At 35.0% G+C, this 9,296-nt stretch overlaps 1 long non-coding RNA gene across 10 annotated transcripts; it reads right to left on the bottom strand.

Moving 5' to 3' along the window:
• Window positions 1-2,627: 2,627 nt before the first annotated feature.
• Window positions 2,628-4,576, bottom strand: LOC9324348. Of its 10 annotated transcripts, none has more exons than XR_002333805.1 (7): window positions 4,296-4,576; window positions 3,904-3,956; window positions 3,728-3,798; window positions 3,262-3,314; window positions 3,070-3,189; window positions 2,927-2,981; window positions 2,628-2,835 (listed from the first exon to the last, which is right to left on the bottom strand). It is a non-coding gene; the product is annotated as an uncharacterized LOC9324348 (long non-coding RNA). The 10 variants fall into 10 exon arrangements; XR_002333808.1 differs by having other exon boundaries at window positions 3,728-3,781; window positions 4,296-4,575; XR_002333803.1 differs by lacking the exon at window positions 3,904-3,956 and having other exon boundaries at window positions 4,296-4,574.
• Window positions 4,577-9,296: the final 4,720 nt, after the last annotated feature.

The raw sequence follows: 9,296 nt of genomic DNA, 5'->3' as shown, positions 1-9,296 counted from the left end.
ACGAGAACAAATAGAATTGGATACCTGTCATTTTCCCCGAAAGAGACGTAATCAAACGGAAACGGAATGACAGAAATCTCCTGAGGCGGCCTGATATTCGACTGTAATTTGGGATTTACTGCAAAATCTCAACGAGTGAAATAGAGGTTTGTACCGAGGGAGGCGGGGGCGATATTTTGGAGAACGATTAGGGTGGAAATATTTGGGGTAACTTTAGTTAGGGTTGGGTAACTTTAGGGGGAGCTTTAGTTGAGGGTTAATAGGTCTTTACACTCGTTTTAGATTTTGTGAAAGATGAAAGTGTGCCAGAGTGAAGTGTAACTTGAGAATGTGTGGGAAAGTGTAAATATCTCCTTTTTCATCTGCCAATCTCCATGTAATATATTTAACCAGTTTGTAATATACTTGTAGTCAAGAGCTAACCGGCCATCTCATGTTGACCTCGTTTTTACATGAAAGAAAAAACAAACTTACTGTTCATAAACCGAGGAAACAATAGCAAACTTAAACAAGCAAGGCAACAAAGCAAAGCAAGAGAGTTAAGTAGAGTTACAAAAGTCTAGATAGATGTTATTTTACACTCAAATGAGTATTTCTAGTGGTGGAGTTCGCACTAGGTGAGGTGAAAAGGAAAACTGTCGACTGCATCTCTGATCGATTTTCCTGATCGGTTGAAAACCGATTGGAGCTCATTAGACCGTTTTTCGTGTTTTGCCGCTCGGTTGTCCCGATCGGCTGGAAACCGATCGGTTATTTTTTCGTTTAACATTACCGATCGGGTTTCTTGATCGGTTGCAAACCGATTGGATCTCATTAGACCGTTTTCGTGTTTTGCCGCTTGGTTGTCCCGATCGGCTGGAAACCGATCGAATATTTTTTCGTTTAACACTACTTATCGGGTTTCTTGATCGGTTGAAAATCGATCGGAGCCTCTTTAGTGATTTTTCATTGTTTTGCCAATCGGTTGGTCTGATCGGTTGTAAACGGATCGGAGCTCCATTTCCGCCTTTTTGGCTCGGCTTCCTTCGCTTTGATCTCGTGCTCTCCTGCAACTCCAAGTGTGCTGAAATATATACACAAACCACAGAAGAATGTGCAATATACATTCGACAACTCTTAAAGTACTATAAAACTCAATATATCACAAAATGACCATAATATACTTATTATTCAAAGAATATGTATATGAAACATACAAATATCATGAGGCAAACCATGGTGAAATACATGTATATCACCACCCCGGACTTGCTTTTTGCTTGTCCTCAACCAAACAAGTTATCAAATACGCTCAAATTAATTTCCTGAACAAGATTATGCATTTAGAATTTTGAAGTTCAGACATGATTTTTGAAGAAATGATTTTTTTTTGGTGCATCTTAAAACAATTTCTTAGGAAATTCTCTTTTTTTTTTTATATGAAAATAAAATCAAATTAAAAATCAAACAAATCAAATCCAAAATTACACAAAATAAAATAGACAAATCCAAATAACAACAACGTAGTCCTCCCCCGGACTAGTCTTACACCGTCTTGGTGTTTCAGAGTGTTGTCTACAAATAAAAACCAAAAACAGCAAAACTAAAATGAAAAAGACAATTTTATGATAGGATGGTTTGACCTTTGTTTTAACTGTGGTCTCAGTTCATTCATCTTCGTCTTCGCTCGATACGTAATCCGGCGGTTGCAGCTTCTTCACTTTCCAGAACAGTTTGGCGATGAGCTTCTTCTGTATCTCATTTATCTTCCTCTGAGCTTTATATGCTGCTTGGATGAGTTTCTCCCGCTTTGTTCTTGCTGTAAACTCTATGCATTGTGTGCATTGTGTTTGGGTTTAGTAGTCTATACTTAGGGTATAGCTATATTTTCGTTTCTTTGCTGTACCAAATAATTGATAGACTTTATATGGGTTTACTACTAATATATTTTCATTCATTGCATCATTTCAACATCTGCTATTGGAGTTATAGCTGTCTTTTTTACATTTCAATATACAAGGTTGTTTTCAAATTAGTGCAGGGCCATTGTAATTTAAATAACTACTTTTAAGTTCTGTAGAGATATTATAAAAACTGAGAGCAACCAACAATCCTAAACAGGGATAATTATACATTACAGCCACTAGGCTTCGACATTTAAATGTTTTATAGAGTAGCAAGTCCCTAAGAGCTCGGAAGAGTAAGTTTAGTCTTACAAGAACCATTTCAAAACAAAACAAAATAAAAGATCTTGAAACCAGGGAGAATAAGTCCGTCTCTTTAGTATCATTGTTACCTCCATATCATCAGCCACTACAAGAAATATCTACATTATTAACACGAGAGAAGAGCTATAATATGTCATTGATAGCGTTTTCATAAATGCTATTTTAGGCCCCTGTTATGGTAGACCCCCACATACGATAACGTTTTTTTGGCATGTTATTTAATGTCTATATATTGTAGCGCTAATCGAATGCTATAATATATTTTACTGTAACACACGTTTAGTGTTGTTTTATAAAATGTTGTAACATTATTTTTCCGCTATATAAATTTAATTTGATTTTTATTTAATTTGCATTTTTGAACCCTGTTTTGCAATATTTATTTTATTGGATTTATATATAATTTCTTTTTATTACATAAATTATCAAAAATATTCATTACACAAAACATATATAACAAGTCTTATACAAAAAAATCTAACTATTACTCTTACACAACAAAGAACTAATTTATGAGATAAACTACAAAGAGAAACAAATCGCCATGAAACTAACAAAGAAACAAGATAATAAAGCAACTCAATTCCTCAGTCATAGACGTCCACTTTCCACCACCGATCTTTGCAACCTACAATCATATATAAATACACAGTTTGGTAAATCTCATAAACACTTTACATAGGAGTCAAGCATAGCAATCAGCTAAGTTAAAGTCTTACATCCTTAATGAGAGAACTTAGATGCTCTCGTCAAAAAGAATGACAGAATATATTCCTGTAAAGTGAAAGGCAACATCAGCAAAATCCCCAAAGACTAAACAACTAACTATCAACAAAAGTAAGTGTGAAATGATGAACATTACACGAAGATAAAGAAGCCCGTAAGAGGTCGTTTGGGCATGTTTAAAGTAGAAGAGCTCTTCTTCGTATCCTTGGCTATTCTAAGTCTTTTTGGCTTAGGTTCATCAGACTTCGTCATCTTCCTGAAAAACAAAAACAATATCACATATAGAAACAATACATTCAAGTCAAAGGTAAGGCAAAACGAGTTTTACTTCTCTGAATGTTTCTTCTTAGCCTCAGTCACATGTCTCCACAACTTGAACTTCTAGACAACAACAACAACAACAACAACCAGATCCACAGAAATTATGAGTGAGAACACTGAAAACACAAAATACACTAAGGGGGTTAAAAAAAAAAGAGATGAATACTAGATATAGGAAGCTCTAGCTCTAAAAAGAAGCTCTTCTCTTTTGGCTTCTGGATATTGAAAGAACTAGACAAAAAGAAAACCGCAAAGAAATAGACAAAATTGTGGCCAAAACACACGTATGAATCAATGACCAAAGGACACATGCACATAGTGACAAAAACTTTCTGAAATTAGTAGAAGTTACTGACTAAACATAAACATCATCAACGGATCATCCCTGCTAAATCAAGACATCCATATTTTTTTAATAGAAAACGTTAGCATCACAACCATAAGCCATTAAACAAAGTATTGATGGTGGGTACCGTTATGTATAATGTTAAAACCTACACATGTGAAGACCTGCATCTTGTGAAAACCTGCATCTTGTGAAAACCTGTATCATGTTTTGTAATTGAAAATATGCATCATATCTAAACCTCTCACGATCATTAAAGAGCTGGAACCAAACATGTATTGATCCAAAAGGAGCGAACTAAACCTGTTAACATAGTGCTTTGACAGAAAATAATCTATTGACTCAATGAATCAAACCTGAAATTCAAAATCCGACAAGCAAGCTAAAAGATACAACAAAGTATATGACTCATATTATGAAAGTTTCAACTTTGAATTATTCAAACAGTGGGGCACAAAATCTAGCTCGAAACTCATGAGAAAACAAAGTAAGTAAATAGCACGAAATTGAACAAAACAGACAAATCATGCTCATAAAATGGCAATTAAGAACAAATCTAGCTCGAAATTACTCTAGAGGAAAGAGACGAAACTATCACATTCAAGAAACCAAACCTAGAAAATTTGACTAAAATTTGAGTAAAAATCGACAAAATCTGAAACACCACTCAAATAAGGTTCCAAAGAAACGCTTACATAATTCTTTACGAGAGCGATATCATCTTCATCAAATGGGCGAGGATTCTTCTCGGCTCTAATCTCATCTTCACTAGATTTATGAATCTCACGAACAGCGATGGTTCAAGGACGGTAACGATGTGGCTTCTTGACTCCTCCGTTACCACCGGCATTACCAATTTCGTTAGAGACGAAATGATAAACTCAAAATTCAATCAAAATCAGAAAAACCCTAGATCCCCTTTCAAAATTAGTGGAGACTTGGGCTTTGATGGAGGGGAATTTTGCGTATAGGAGAAATTTTTTGATGAATTAGATGGGATTAGGATGGAAAAGAACAGAGACCGGTGAAGAAAGTGGAATCGAAGGTTGAGGCTATGGAGACTTGTTGATAGACCCATCGTTACCGATAGAGTGATGGAAATGGTAGCGATAGAGTGAGAACAGTGAGATCGAAAGGATGAGAGAGGGAGACCACTAATCGATTTTTTTTTAGGTCTAAGTCTGTGAGAAGTTCTCAATACGTTTTGGGTAAAAGGAGGAAATGTTTGTGAAAAGTTTTGCTAAGTGTTGGCGGAATAGGTCATTTTTGTTTCCCGCTTAAGGATTTTCGGTTTTAGCATTTATCAGGTGCTATTAAAAAGTAACCAAAATCACAAACTCATCTATTATAGCAGGTCAGGAAAATGCGCTATCGTCTAGTGCTATCAATGTGGACATTTTTTGTAGTGAGCTCTCAATCCAAATGTAAAATTTTTCGTATGGTTCTATACATTTTGATAAGGTACAAATTCTTTTATCAACGTTCAGAAGGTTGATGCGTAAAGATTGATTTCACCGGATAGAAATATAAAATTTTTTGAAACAGAATTGTTTACAAAAAATTATATATTTAAACATATATGAAAATAATTAATAAATAAATTGGAAAATTAAATAAAGTAATTTCAAAATATTTACAAGATATCTAATTTTGTTTTTTTTTTATGCGGATTATAAAATTTTAGTTATAAACCCACATATACGCGAATCCAATTTTTTCTTTTTTATAAGGGTTATAAAAGTTTTAATTTTAAACCCGCGTATACGCGAGGCTTAATCTAATTGATTACATAAAAATTTGTTGTATCTACTATACATTTTTCAACACTTTTAAGGGATCCTAATCGGGTCGGATTTTGATTTTTGCAACACTTTTAAGGGATCCTAATCGGGTCGGATTTTGATTCAATTTTGACCCGGAAATCTCAATCGGATCTTTTCTTAAATTTTGGCAAAATTTAAAAACGGAATTAATTAATAAAATCTAAAATATATAAAATATTTTCTCAATTAATTATTATATCTAAACTCTTTATTTATGGTATATTATTTACGATTTTTATAGATAAGGAAATCAAATATGATGATTTAATGCTAATATAACAAATTTGAGCTAATTTCCTAAAACCTCTCTACCTAATTTATACATAAATATATGATTCTCATTTTACTTTTATTTGATCTTATATTTATATTATTTGAATTATTATAAAATATATGTAGTTAATAAAACCTTAGATTTTTTCCTGCATATGCTATGATTCAAATTTTTTGAAACGGACTACTTAATCAATGAAGAAAAAAAGTATGTGTGTAATATATATTAACATTTTTGAAGAACAAATTTGCGCATTTAATTAGGTCGTTTTTTTCTCTGACCCGGAATTGAATCATTTAGATCTTTCCTTAATTTCTACAATTATCCAAAGCGGGACCGTATACTACGGGTGAAATCCTAAAATTAACAAATCAAAATACAATTATTTAGTATTTTAAGATAAAATTATAAATTGTTTTTACTGGTTGGTCCAAAAACACACACTAATTTAAAAATTATATATATATATATATATTTGTAAGGCTAAAAGATCTTTTCGGAAAGCGAACATAAGTCCTGTTGATGTTAGGAGGGAGGAAGACGCCACTAAAGGCTGAAACTCTTGGAAGTGGTGCAGGTATTTCATTAGAGCATCATGCTATCTTAGAGAAGTTTGATTCACTAACAGGTGATGGTCATCGTGACAAGTGTTTGGGGAAGCTTCTGGAGGCAGTCCAGCACATATTTTATATCCCTGAGAACAAACAGGCTGGCAATGATGCAAAGGTGGGTTCAGATGGATCCCATCATTAACATGATGAGAAAGATACAAAGACTGAGCAGGAAAATCCATTAACAAACTTTCAATGTAAAATTAAAATGGCGAAAAGGTGGATGTGTATGGAGAGTGGAGGTACTTGTTCCTGTTTTGGTTGTGTTTCTACTTTCTTCTTCGTTTTCTCACTTTCTACGAGTTCTTTATTTTTCTCTCTTTATTAAGGTTGAATTTTATTATTTTCTTGTATCTTATGAACAATGTACATTAACTTCTCTTTTTTTTTTTGTGTTTTTGTCTCTGCTTTAGGAGTGCATATAAAGCTTGAGAAGGATTGATCGGAGAACCTGATAAAGTTAGGTAGGGATTGAAGCCAACGGTCTGTGCTCGTTTTCTTACCTTAGGATAGTTTTTGGGATACTCTATCACAAAATAGGTAGTTATGCATCTATTTTCCTAACACAAACAACAAAGAATCGATGTCACAACAATAAGGAAATGAAAAATACCAAACCAAACTGAAGCAATTGATTCGTAAAAAGGAATGAAATCGCAGTAAACCGAGAATCCAAAAGAATCAAGAAGCAATTGATATTTTTAAGAATGTGAAAATGCAATTTGATTCCTTAAAGCAAGAAAGTTGACTGAGATTCGTTATTGCTGAGCAGACCAATGTGGGTAGGGGTGGGCATTTGGTTGAGTTGTTTTCCAACCCGAATGGTTCGGTTCGAGTCGGGTTTATACCGAACCGAACCGTATCCCGACGGACAAAAAGCTAGGTCAAATTTCTATAACGGATCAACGTTTTCCAAGCAGATCTACGATCCATACAATAACCTAGGAAAAGAAATCAACACTTGGGGAAGAGAAACTTACTGTAGAGAAAACGAAACTGAACGGTTGCTTGTAAGAGAAACAAACACAGAAATTGATAACCGAGTTCACGGCTTAACCGCTACGTCTCGGGGGAGATCTCTTGCTCCCAAAGGAGATTACAAACACACACACCACTTGACTTGTAATGTTGTCTTTGGTTTCAGGTACAATCTCAAGAAGAACAACTCAAGACTTTACTGTTCTATTTTTAGAGATAGAAATCAAAAGCTACTACAGAAACAAACACTGTTGCCTTAACCAAATTCGAGGAAGCCAAGGAAGTGACTAGAGATAATTCAGAGAAGATTAAATTGTTAAAAAGGAAATTGCTCAAAAACAACAGCAATTCCACATCCTTCATGACTTAGTAACCGCTTCAACTGAAACCGTTTTTAATTAATCACATGTTTCTGAGGGAAACACTTGAAAACATCACATGTTTCCCTAAACAAAATACCTAAAACCACATGTGTTAACCCAAAAACATCACAGACACATGTCATACCGAAAAAATAGTTCACCCTCTCAGAACCACACTTGCAAAGATGCATATAACTACCTATTTTGTGTTAGAGCATCCCAAAAACTATCTCTGCTCTAATCCAAAAGACAGACACTTACCTAAGACGTTTTTTCAAACCTAACCAAAACCTTACGCAACCAAAATCAGGTTCTCCTCAGCATGTCCGTACAAACCCTGGCTAGCTCCTACAGGCAGTGACAAAAAATGGAAAAGAAACGAGAAATTAGTGTACATTATATGTTATAAGAAAATAATAAGATTCAGCTTAATAGAAAGAAACATAAAGAATTCGTAGAAAGTGGGAAAACGAAGAAAGTATAAACACAGCCAAAAACAGGAACAAGTACCTCTTCAACTCATGATACCATGCCCATATGTCCCCAACCTCTTCGCCATTCTTCTGTGGCTTAGCTTTGATGGTTTTTACCATCGGTGGAATTAGCTTTATCACTGGAGGATGATAGAATATAGTGTAGTCTTGCTCACTATGCCAAAAAACCAAAGGCAAAACCGGTATCAGAAGCAACTTCATAGATTTATAATCTACAAACTGATTAAATGTTGGAGATGCGGTAGGAGAATACCTCAGTGGCAGCCTTGGAGAAGACATCAGAGGCATCTTCGGAGAAGACTGTCCATGCTCACTCATCTTCAGCTTTTCTTCTGCCTCCTTGTCGAACTCATCCTCCCTGTGCCTTCTCTCAGTTTCTGCCCTGCAGAGTATATTTTACATAGACTGAGGTAGGAGAAAAGGAAAGCAAGAAGGGTCTCTTCTCCTAGAATCTAGCTGTGGTAAACATATCAATAAAGAGGAGAGTCCTAAAGTGAAAATTCACAACAATTATGAGACTACTTTCCTAAAATGGAAATTTTGTTTTCTATATATATAATTTTAAACTTCATGCCTATGACGTAGTTAATACTTTGTCCTATTAGAACTTCATGAAAAGTGAAGATTTGTCCCGAAACGCTTACGGTATGATACGATGAAGAAAATCAGTTACTTTTGCCTTCTACAAATACGAAAAAAACAAGGAATGGTCCATCTACTTTTATCTCCTTCTTACCATATTTGTAGACGAATCTCATGGTTGCCAGAAGGAGAAGAGAGACGGGTCGGCCGAAAAGAATCATTGGTGGATGCACAAGAGCTGGTCCCCGAGTCCGCCATCTCCAGGAAGGACTCCTTCGTCGCCGGAGAGGCTGGAGAAGTTGGAGAGGAGGGTAAAGAACGAGAAAGGAAGTCGTCTTTTGATGTTATCGAATCCGAAAGATATTTTGAAATTGTGGGATTGTGGGATATGATTTGGAAAACAACGGCCGATAGAAAAAGTAGAAAGAGAAGTGCAACAACGAGATTTTCGGTGGCATTCATCTTCGACGGAAATGGCGAGAAAGATCTAGGGTTAGAGAGCGAAATTGGGGATAATTATTTTAGAATTCCTCTGTTAATATCTGTGTTAATATCTGTAAATGGGTTAATAT

The sequence above is a fragment of the Arabidopsis lyrata genome (genome assembly GCF_000004255.2).
Source record: "Arabidopsis lyrata subsp. lyrata unplaced genomic scaffold ARALYscaffold_2, whole genome shotgun sequence".
NCBI lineage: Eukaryota > Viridiplantae > Streptophyta > Magnoliopsida > Brassicales > Brassicaceae > Arabidopsis > Arabidopsis lyrata.
Note: the sequence above shows the minus strand (reverse complement) of the source record. Positions and strands in the feature narration are given on the sequence as shown.